The sequence below is a fragment of the Lutjanus erythropterus genome, chromosome 4, assembly GCF_056507025.1.
Source record: "Lutjanus erythropterus isolate fLutEry1 chromosome 4, fLutEry1.hap2, whole genome shotgun sequence".
In the NCBI taxonomy this organism is placed as follows: Eukaryota; Metazoa; Chordata; class Actinopteri; order Lutjaniformes; family Lutjanidae; genus Lutjanus; species Lutjanus erythropterus.
This window is the reverse complement of record NC_139320.1, coordinates 34,206,428-34,219,371: the sequence shown is the minus strand read 5'-3', so window position 1 is coordinate 34,219,371 and position 12,944 is coordinate 34,206,428.

Genomic DNA, 12,944 nt, shown 5'->3' with positions numbered 1-12,944 from the left:
AATTGGTCCAGATATTTCCTCTGAACTGAGAGGTGATGATCACAAGCTCTTGTGCTTCGTGGGATTTTCTGTGAAAAATGCTGACTATGGCTTTTAAAGTTTGAAAGTTTGTTGGTGTTTTTTTGAAGTAAATTTAACAAAGATTATGTGTTGAAACCATGGTTGTAGGAGTGCAGTGACATCAATGCAAAAAGAAATGCTCATGTCTGTTTTACTTTAAACTTTTTTTGTGATAAAGGAGTGACATATTTCAGCAGGGATGGAAGAAGTATTCAGATAATTTACCCCAGACAGTGTTATATTATATTATATTATTATTACTGAGGCATGAATGTGTAATCAGCACTTTTATTGTAACATTCTTTCAGTGGGCAAGAAGTACTCATATCTTTTACTTAAAGGAGAAATCTATAACGCATAATATATATCTGTAATAAATCCTAAAAATGACCCTGATGTGTCATCAGAGATTAAGGAAACATGCTTAGTTGAAATACTGACTTCTTACTACTGACGTCTTGTTCTGTGGGCTTCTGCCCACTGCCTGTTTCACTTTTGTTCACTTTACATGAAGCTAAAATTAATATATAATGTGCGCTGAATGAGTTAATGTCTATTTATGAGTCTTAAATCATTAACAATCTTTTGGAAGGAGCAGATGTTTATTTTAAATTGAGCGATATGTCAGTGGAGTCTGGCAGGCTGTAAGGCTGTAAGGCAGACAGTCACTGAACTCCAGCTCCAATTGACAATTATAAACAGTCGATCAACTTACAGAGTATAACTCATCATTACTTGTCATTGTGCTCATCTTGTGCATGTGTAGGTTCAGTGTCCCTGCATATATACACGTGGAAATACCCTGTACAAGAAAAACTCCACAAGTATTAGCATCAACATACTTCAAGTACCAAAAGTAAAAGTACTCTATTTTAGAAAAATGTATATTAGGCCTGTATTACTGGGTTTCAATCAGAGGAGACTCATTCTCAGTGTGCAAAATATATTTATTTGGCATGTGTGCAGCTGAGAGAGAAATGTGAAAAGTCTTTGGCAGTTAGACTTCAGTGTGACATCATCAAGTAAAAAGGGGGTAGTGAAGCTGTGATTAGTAAAGGAAACCCCCGATGGAGTCTAGACGCTGGTGGTGGTGGTGAACAACATGATTGGCTGATGGAGACCATGGCTAAATCTGGTTGGTTGGCTTACAGAGTGAATGCCCACGGATAGCTGATTGAGAATAAATGAGTGAAAAGAGAGGGGGAGAGAAAGACAGTTAGGGCGAATGAGGCATAAAGACGATGGTTAATATAGTCAACTGAAGCAGTACATTTCTCAGTGCTGTTATACTGACAGAGAAAGCTGAGTTTTAATGCTTCAAAATCTGTTATTGCAGTGATGTCACAGTGATATAGTTGATGTTAAGGAAGAATTTCCAGTCTCTGCCTCTGGGTAGCCAGGGGGCGTCCTAAATGAGTATTTTTGTCACCTATCACTGTGTTTTGGACAACAAAGTAATAGTTAGAGGCTATCATGGCCATACACAGTAACATGGTTGTGGGCGTCAGAAGCTTGCACACAATGCATCCTGGTACATGTAGGCACTGTCATCATGGCTCTGCAAGCAGAACTCACTTCTTTTGGTAAATGTAGCAGCACTGAGGAATTTCATACTTAATTGACCACATTTACCCTCAAGATAGATAGATAGATAGATAGATAGATAGATAGATAGATAGATAGATAGATAGGTGAGAAACTGGGTCAGGTGGTATCAAAGATTAGCAGCAACGGATTCAGCTGATGAGTTATAGAGAACTCATGCAGAGCAGAGCAATAAGATGAGGAGGAAAAGGAAAGGGTGAGGAGTGAGGAAGCACTGTGTGTGGGCGCAGAAGGCCAGCGAGGTGAGGGGGATGACGGGGACACATGCAGGTTTGTGTCTTCCTTGATGCGTGCAGTGTACACACTGTCCTCTGTTCTTCTTCTACCCCCATACCTTTTCTCTCTGTGTCTCTCTCTTCATTGGATCCAACCCTCTATCAGTCCCTCTTCCTCACCCACTCACTCCCTTTATTCCTACTACTTACTGGTCCCTGAAAAAATAGGGCAGTCCTTATGTAAGGAGGAGAGAAGAAGTGGGGAGGGGGGCTGAGAGCTGAGGAAAAAAAAAAAGGTTGAAACAAAGCCTTCTGGATAGAAACAAGCAGAGAGAGAATGAGTAGGGGGAATAATGAAGTTGGCATCCACTCTCCTCATCCAGGTGGAGGAAGACTTCAAATCTACTTCAAAAAATAATGCAGGGTTTTAAACAATGCAGCGAAAAACACTGCAAAATAAGTAGGTCCTGCTTTTAAAATGGTAAACCTACCTATTTTAAAATCCCTGGTAGAGTATTCAATTATTCATTTGTAGGCAGTATTTTAGCACTGGGGTCCAGGTTGAATTTCCTCAAACTGTTTTCATGCTGAATTTACAGTAATTCACTGTATTTTATGACCTTTCTGCAAAACGATTACATCTTGTAACTGCAGCCACATTGGCAGCAAATGAGATTACAAACAGTAACTATTACATTTAAATGCAGACTTAGAGGGTGTTTGCAACCACTTAGGGTGAACAGTACACAATGTAGCTCTTTTACCCCGGAGGGTATATGAACAAAAACATTTTCTACAGTGGATTACCCTCAAATTAAAGCTGAATTGTTTAATGTTTAATTTCAGATCTAATTTGCAGGAGTAAAACATGAAAGCAAAACTGTTCTAATACATAAAAACTGCCAGTGTTGGAATGTAATGGAGTACATTTACTCAAGTACTGCATGGCACTCAAGAACAATTTTGAGGTACTTTTTCTTCCCCTGAGTATTTCCATTTCATGATACTTTATACTTGTAGTTCACTAGATTTCAAGGCAAAATACTGTAGTTTTTACTTTACTACATTTGTCTGACAGCTATAGTTATTTGCATGTTACAAGGCACAAAGACACCTGAGGTCATCTGGAACAAGTTACTCTGCTCTCAGTATTAAAAAAGGAGTGAGGTGACGCAGCTTTTAGTTTCTACGTTCCCCACCAAGCTTCCTAAATACCTGAGTTCTGCTGATTTAAATCAGAACTCATAATGTGATTGTTTACTGCTGCGTTCCAATAAAGTAACTTGTTGAAGTAATTGAAACTATTTATTTGTTTTCTTTTGGTTTCTGCTTTTATTGTCTTTTAAATGCAATTTTAATGTTTTCTTAATGTCTTATTTGAATTGTCTTGTGTTTGAATGGTGCTACATAAACACATTTGCTTTATTCTGCAGATTAAGATTTTACATACAAAACAAATATGATGCACTATAAATTAAACTACAAAACCTACACCTACACATTAAGGAATCAATAATCTAATAATATAGACTTTATCTTTTATACTTTTAAGTTCATTATGCAAATAATAGCTGCATACTTTCACTTAAATGGGATTTTAAATGTGGGGGCGTTTGTTTTTCAAAATTTCCATTTCCATAATTTGTTGGTTTTGGAGGCCCCTGTGGACAAAAGCAGTAGTGTTTCCACCGGCATAACCACAAAATATAACCACCAAAATAAACAACATCTTTTTACAGCATCAGTAATAAATAATAAATACTTTCCTTTTTGATACTGTAGGAGCATTATGCAGGTAGTACTTACATACTTTTACTTTTAGGAGAGTTTTACGTTTTTTTCTACAAGAAGTTTATAACTGGTTATGAAACAGTCTCTATTTAATACTGAAGGCTTTGTATGACCTACACAAGTTAATGAGAACATCAGTGAGAAGAACTTGGTGCTTGACACTGGGTCAGATTCTCCTAAAATCAGGTAAAAATATGATGGTTTACATTTTCCCAGGCAAAGTCTCAGTGAGTAGTAACCTAGCCAGTTAAAAAGAAGCAGGAGGAGATTCTTGTTTAAATATTTTTTTTTTTCGACAATATATTTTGTTGTTATTACATGGGAAATACTGCGGCTTCTGTACACGGGCCTCTTTGTAGTAGTAGCGTACAACGTACTACTCACTGTAACTTTGCCTGGGAAAATGTAAACAAAGACTCTGCTGGTCTGCCTCTGACTTCAAGGAGAATCTGACCCGGTGGCAGGCAGTAACAATAACTATAGAAATAGACGGACCTTCTCGCTGATGGTCTCATTTTCTTATGTTGGTCATATAGAGACACCAGTATTTTAGTATATATAGTAATTAAGACTGTTTCATAACTACTCGAAAACTCCTTGTACCACAGTAAAATCATCTAAATACTTCCACCAGCACTGCATCTGTATTCGGTGAACAGTTTTTACCCTTCAGGGTTTTATGTAAAAGCAGCACAATTTCTGCCTGCTACATCAAATTCAAGCCGACAGTCAGCTCTTTAAATTCACTGCTATTGTTTCAATTCAAATCCAAATATGTTGGAGTAAAAATACAAAACAAAATGGCCCTAATTTACATGAATATACACAATCTAACCCAAATTGGGTTGTTGGGGATCCTAGCAAAAGGAGAAATAGAATATTTTAACTTCTTTTCACAATTGTTGGAAGTTGGAACAAGGGAAGAAATAGGATTAGCCATTTCAATTAATATTAATTTATAGTCATCCTAGTTTGATTATTGATAGTCTATTGAGAATTTCTTGTCTCCAAGCCTGAAAATAAGACAAAATCCTCTAAAATTGTGGGTCAGTGGCATCTATTGCGAGGATCTTTGAGATAAAAAGTTTGGGAACCACTGATTCTAATCTATGTGTTACTTCAGCTGTCATGTGATGGGTGACACAAGTGCAAATAATAAAATGAATAATGGCTGAATTCCATTTTCATTTTCAGGCTCGTGGTATTGTGCATGAGATGACTTACTGGGACGCCTGAACAGAACAGAGTAATCATTAATGTTGTTATTAACACCTGTGCGAATGTGTTCTGTGAAAAATTATAATTTTAAAACATAGAAGACATGGGTCATTTCATGTATAAATGCTGAAAATAAAAAAATCTTGTGCAATTGCCTTAGCACTTTATTGGACGCCAGTATTTGTCTAAATATACTGAGTTATTTCCCCCTCTGATCTCATCTTCACTCTCTCTCACCCTCCTGCTCTTGTCCCTCCCTCTCTCTGGCACTCTGCCTCTCTGACTGGCAGCGAGCCGGTTGAAAGTAGGCTAGGATTGACGCGCTGCTTGTGCCTGACTCACAGAGAGCTGTGGAATACTGAAACCCACTGATTGCATTTAACTTTAGGCATCCGACTCCCATGCAGTGCATGATACAATAGAGCCATCCGCTCTGCTTTCTGCACCGCGATGCTGACGTTTATGGCTGCACTTACAGCAAAAAATAAAAGGGAACGCCAATTGTTCTGACGCTGTGAACAACTGAAAGACGGTTATTTAAAGACAGGGAAAGTAATGATCTCATTTGCCTCATACTGTAGTACTGCACAAACAGTTTTAATGATTATCCTACTTGTGGATGCACACCAATGATATTAAATGAGCTGAGTAATGAGGGGCAAAATGCATAAAAATGTAGTAAATCATTTTAATTTTATCCCATGGTGCAATAACCTCTCTCCGCACAAAGCAGTCAAGCATCTTTTTAATTTGTGCTTCATTATCAAGTGCTGTCAAGAGGCTTTTTACAGTTGGTCAGGCATGCCACGGTCAACCGTGGTCCTACTCACCTGTTTGACACTGAGGGGAGTGAATGTAAGAGGCCTGATACTGCCCTGCTGGGTGAAATAAGATGACGTGAGAACATTTTTGTCTCAGAAGAGCCCACAACTAAGCCTCTGACGCATGCACAATTGAATGTTTTACCTTCTTCCACAGATCACTGTAAATTCTTGCTGTGCGTGTGTGCTGTGTGGGCTCCTGTAAACACACAAGCTCGTTATTTAACTGGAGGATTACGCCATATAAACACAAGTATATTAACATAAACAGGACAAAAGCGAGCTGTGCCGAAGCAGGGAACTAGAAAAACTGGAAAGTCACAAGTGTAAATAATGTAACCGGCTCTTCACACGGATACTGAAGGGGGTCATGGGAATTTTCCCTTTGATTCAACACGAGTTTTGTGGTTTTGACGGTCCACTGAGGGGTCCTGTGGAGTCTGTGGGAGTATGTGGTGCCAGGGCTGCTGCTTCAGTGCATCTAATCCTTGTGTAACTGAAGCTAAAGCTGCATCTGCATTCTCAGCAGAAAGTCAAGAAAGAATTTAGGATGCTGTCTGAGTAAGAAAGTTCGGTTGCCTCATCAAGAAGTGGCTCCCTGCTGCATCTGCAGACTCGCAAATATTGTACTGCATTGTGCTGAAAAAGAAGCCGAAGGTGAAAATTAAATCTCGTTTTATGTATGAGGCTATGCCTTTAAAGCTTTTTACCTCAAACAACCTCATGTGTTTCTTTCATTTACATCTGCAGTATCCAATAACTGATTGACCTTACATGTTCAGGATGTATGGAATTATCTGCAAACCACATTCACGCTAAATTCTTTAATTTCCCTTGAGAAATTTCGAGGTTTTACTTTCCAATGTCTTTTGACTACAGTAATTGTTTTTAATAATTCTGACTGTTGCTTGATTGTTGATTATCTCACCATGAATGTTTTTGTTCTTAGGTCTCTCCTGAGAACTTTAAAATAAATAAAATCATTTTGCTTCATAGGGTGAATGAGCTCATCCTTTGGGACAAAGTGAGGAGCTCATACATGCAGAAAAAGGGATGATGATGATGATGACGATGACGGTGGTGATGATGATGTGGGTATCTGGTCTGGACAGAGTTGGGGAAACTTCTTTAAAAGTGTAGTTTACCAAAGTACGAGGTTACTGAGGTGAAACCAGGAAAATGCTAAAGAGTATCTGAGCAAACAACATAGCCGCAAATGACAAGTAATTTTAATGAAATAGCAGATAATTGTCATTTATTGACAATTTCAGCCAATGAGCTGTGACTGTGCCATACTGTATGGCAAAACACATAATGGAATTACTATATGTCATTTGTAATTAACTGGGGAGTAACAGATTGCATGTAATGGGATTACATAATCTGGATACAAATAGGTAACTGTATTCCATTAAAGTTACAGATGAAAAAGATGTAATTAGATTACAGACACATTTAGTAAAAATGTGGATTACTATTACTCATGCACAGTGAACACACAGTTACCAATTCATTATCATGGCCTCTAGTGAAAAAATCCTTCACTGGGTGGAAATTTCACCCTTTTTATGTTTAAATCCATCAGTCAATCAATAAATTGTGCACAACAAAGGAAGGAACAGCTGGACAACCTAACAAATCTAACAAAAAACACAAAACACTCAGGGCTGCAACAATTAATCTATTGTTAAATGACTATTAAATTAATCAGCATCTACTTTGATACTCAATAAATCATTAAGTCATTCATTCATTCATTCATTTTCTGTAACCGCTTAGTCCGTAAGGGTCGCGGGGCTGCTGGAGCCTATCCCAGCTGACATTGGGCGAGAGGCAGGGTACACCCTGGACAAGTCGCCAGTTCATCGCAGGGCTGACACATAGACAGACAACCACTCACACTCACATTCATACCTACGGGCAATTTAGAGTCACCAATTAACCTAACATGCATGTCTTTGGACTGTGGGAGGAAGCCGGAGAACCCGGAGAGAACCCACGCAGACACGGGGAGAACATGCAAACTCCACAAAGAAAGGCCCTGCCCCAGCCAGGGAGCTGGGGGATTGAACTCAGGACCTTCTTGCTATGAGGCGGCAGTGCTAACCACTGCACCGCCGTGCCGCCCCTAAATCATTAAGTCATTTTTTAATAAGAAATATAAAAATTCTCGGATTTCAGCTTTACTCCACTCTGACAGTAAACTGAATATCTTTGAGTTGTGGACAAAACGAGACATTTGAGGACGTCATCTTGAGCTTTGATCAACATTTTTCCACCCTTTTCTGACATTAGAACATTGATAATTGGATAATGTTACTGACTACATTACATTACATAACAGGTAATTAGTAACTGTAGTGGAATAAATTTTTAAAGCAACCATTCGAACCCTGTGCCTAAACAACTAGGGGTGTAAATCACTAGTTTCATCACAATATGATATTAAATTCTTTGGAATAAAGATACAATATTTTCTGATATGACAAAGTCTGGCAAAATATGATTTCGGTTCAGTTCAATTCAGGAGTCTGGGATCGATATGAGACAATATCATTTGTCACAATCTGTTACAGAGGAACTTCTCACTCCTGCCTTTACTGCTTTGGGCCATAAAAGAAAAAAACAAAACATTAATAATTGTAAATAATGTAATGGGTTAAGTGCGGTAAAGTTTACTTTAAATTGACCACTAACACACTAAAATATGGCTGAAGTACAAGACCTGTTAACTAAAGCATGAAATTCAGCTTAATAATAACTGTCAGGGTTCATAGACATACTCTGGGAAAAAGATGATGATATGGATTGTGTTCACTGTGCATTCATTATACTGGATCGCTGATCACTGAATTGATTTATTGATGCAGACTGATGGAACATTACACCCCTATAAACTACATGGCAAACGTAGTTAACTACTGAAAGTTTAACTGAGGTTTGAATGCAGTTAAACTACCACCAAACTACTGAAAGCTCTAGTTAAACAAATAATTGAACTAGATGTAGTTAACTACAGTCCAACACTGGGTTTGGAGGGCTTACAAGCACCTGTGAAAGTCTTCTGGGCTGAAATGTGTGCTCAGCGTACTTCCAAGGGGTTAAATGTGGCCACATGGAGAATTTGGCAACTAACTGAAACAAAACTAATTCACCCAACAAATGTAAATAACACAAATCAGACACTACCATTCTGCCTGTCACTACGAACACTACAAAGAATCAGGAGAGGGTAGAAGTTAGTATCTTGGCAGTCTGATTGTTATTTGGCTCTCGCAAATACAAGGATGACAGATTCTCAGCTCCCTTCCTGCTCTGTGGCACAACTACAAAACACTGAGTCAGCTGTAAGACAGAAGATCAGAGAAACTGCACTCTGCCCCTAATGAAAGGCTTTCACCTATCAGTCACGAAAGAAGGAGACCGAGGGCAGCTGAAGCATGTATTTGTCTTCACTCAAAGACTGCAAGAACAATCACAGAAGCCAATGATCAATTATCAAATGCAACACCACAACCTGTGACTTCAAACTGCTATATTCTGTTATATTCCAACACAGATTCTCATGCATTGACTCTCTGCAAGGCTGCTGTAGTTAAATTATAAAGGAGATGTCCACCTGAGGTATTTAGGCATCAAACATCTGTGTTTGACTCATAATTCACCTTCATGACTTCATGACTGTTTCTGCACATCATTGGTTCCCAACCTGGGGGTCCCCAACCCTACAAGGGGACTCTATTGTTATTGAAATTAATTGTTCTAAATTGTTATTTTTAATGTTTAGACTGTTATTTCATGTATAAACTTAAAAAAAATCTCACAGGATAAGGACACAGAGAGGATCTTTACACAAACTATACTGACAGATCCTTCACTGTCTGATAAACAGCCTCGTCCTGCTTTAGAAACAACACAGCAACCAGAGCTAACAGAAAAATGATGTTGTAACCACCAATGTGGACTCACCACAAGCTATGAGACGGTCAAATGTGACATTATAGTGAATATAATTTATATACACACACAGAGCACAAACTACAATATATTACAACTCTGACTGTAGCTAACATGCTACATTAGCTATTACCTCTCCTGCAGCTTTTTGGATTTTTTTTCTTCCATATGTAAGAGCCACTGACCTGGTTGTGAGCAGACAGCCTTCTGGTTACAAATATTCAAATGAAAGTTTTGGATATTAATTCAAATTGTATTCGGTACTCAATTATGATTTTAGAGAAACTAAGTAGATTACATAGTGTAATGCATTAAGTACAAGTAAAAGTGCAAACTTGAAAATATGCTCCTAAACGGACAACTATAGGTAACAAAAAACTACATAATTACATCAGCTTGAGTATTTGTAATTAGATGCATCCATCTTTTTAAATCTTATTTTAATATTTAATTTATTTATCTAATTATGTTGTATGTTGTTAAAGCTGTAATGGATAGTATGCTCTCACTGAGAATAACAAAAGGATAAATTAAAAAAAGACCAAAAGTCTAAAAGTCTAATTACATTTAAGTTTTAAAAACAGACAGAAGCTGCTTTGCAGAAATAAAAAAGGGGATGTCCCAAGTTCAAAAGTTTATGGTTCAATCTGAACTGAAATATTAATAAATCCAGGACCCCACTTCTTTAATTTCAACTCAAGCATTTCAGTTAATACAGTACACACAATCCATGTTTACATAGGCATGCAGCAAGGCCTTCGACTTCGCCAAGAAAGAATTACTGGGTTTAGACGAGAATAGATGTGTTATTAAATGATTTCAGGGGCAAACCTGAACCCCCACCTGAGAGAGATCATGTCATAACAAGCTTCGGGGATTTTTAGCCAAATTCTAAGCCATAAGTCAAGCATAGCTTTTTCATAAACAATCTTAGCTTCAGTTTCAGTTTTGCAGCTTTGAATAACTAGGTGAACGAGAACCGCTCTCAGTGAAAACTGTACAGCAGACAAAGACTGCAGGAAATTGTTGAGTGGCTGAGAGAAACGCTGTGGTATGAGGCTATGAGACATTTTGGTTGGCTGGAGAGAAAAGAGCGATCATATTTCTCTCAGTGAGGTGGGGAAAGCCTACGAGAGTTATGTAATGTTGTTGGGATATGCAGCCAGAAGGGGTGTAAACAAGACTCTGAAGTGGGACTGGCTTTGTTGCCTGGTAACAAATATTTTCGGCAGGAACACCAGGCAAACACGGCCCGCCTTCCAAAAGGAAATAGGGGCTGGCCTCATGAGCACAGCACAAGTTAGTGGCTTCCCGAAAATACGCTAAGAGACAGGGGCAAGCAAAACAAAGCACATCAGGGGCATTAGACAGCACTGTGTCTATTTTTTAACCTGTCTCGCCTGGAGTCTAGACCACCACAAGTTGTAAACAAACAAACTCTCAAGGAACAAAATAGTTTAGTGAGAGGATTGCAGTCTCAGTTAACCTCCATAATTACTCCACACTCTGGAAGTAGACATAACTAGAACTGTGACTCAGGTATATATAGACTATGAAGAGACATAAAGACTTCAACAAGCTGTTACACTGTCTCACTGTATGATGAAGACGTTGCACAATTTACACTTTCAAAAACAAACTGAAAGCTGGACACTTTTTATTAACCCTATATATTGAGCATTCTTTTGTTACTTTCAACATCAATGCAACTATTACTTTATCTGTTTTAGTTTATTGTACTTTAGTTTACTTTTAGTTATTACATTAAGCACTGTTTCTTGCATTTACTACTTAAAGACATTACATTTTTAGAAAGCCTTGTTGATGGATTTTTGGGGCAAATGCCAATGCTGATATTAGGGAGTAAAAGTATTCTAATATTGATATGTCAGCCGATATCCTTTTATGCAGAATACAGAATTTAGACATTACCACACATTCTTTGCAATGATCCCTTAAAAACATGTGTGACAAGAATACGTAATGGGGCAGGGTATTATAAAAATTTAAACAACAAATGTTATTGATCAAAATAATATTAGAGGACTGAAATAATAAACTTTCACCAGTATCTTAAATAATTATTAATAACTATAAATAAAACCCATACGAGCAATAGATAGATAGATAGATAGATAGATAGATAGATAGATAGGTAGAGATATAAACACTGTATATATAAACTGAATTAGAAAATTATCAAATATAAATTTTAAAAAAGTGAACAATTTGCATTATGTTCTGTTAAAAAAGGTGCATATTGGACATCATATGCAGTCATTTAGATATAGACTAATATAGCTATGCTGGGCAATAACAGACCCATAACATTGATCACGCTCTACTTTCAACATCATTTCCATTATTACTTTTTCTATTGTAGTTTATTTTCCTTTATTTTAGTTTCCTTGTCTTACTTAACCTATCTCACTTTATTATATCTAGCAGTTTTTTGCATCCACGCTTTATATTTACTACTCAGTGTTTCCATTCCTATGTTACTGTAAATTGAGCTGTCGCTGGCACAAGAACTTCCTTCAACATTACTAAAGTTCTATTTTATTTTAAACTGAGCAGATTATTATTATGAATAGAAGTCAGTTTGATTTAATTCAATTCAAGAACAGTATGTGGTTGAGAAAAGAGTACAGAAATAATTCAATAAAGGTTAATTACTGCACCTTTACCACAAAACACAAGCAGCTGTAGCCACTTGACCGTCAAAAAAGCTCATTACTCGTTTTTTTTTTAATTAAACTGAAACTGTCTGAAAACACAGTAGTCTTTTTGTCTTGTGGTCCGTTTGTCACCCACACATTTATAGTACAATTATAAACAATATGATGCATGAATTCGTGTATCGTGCCTTGCTGCGGGTGCGCATATTTGCATTACACAGGCTACACGACGAAGACACGGAACAAATGCGCGGTTAGTAAACACTAACAACGTCAACTTTTACACTTCACCTGTAACTACTTGACGTTACAATGCTGAGAACAACAGCCGCTGACGGCTAAAAGTGAGCTAAAACAACAAGAAAGACTGCTATAGTTTACTCAGACTCGCTGCTGCTCGCTGCACAGAAAGAATCCGGAAGCCATATTGTGTGCTGCCGTCTCTCTGTCACTCACAGCGCGTTGCCACGGTAACCGGTTGCTAGGCTGCATAACAAAAAAGCCAAATTTATACGTCCTGCGTCAGGCAACGGCGTATCCATGGCGACAGAACGCTACACATATGCAGCAGACCCGTGGATAGCACATGGTCCCGGCGG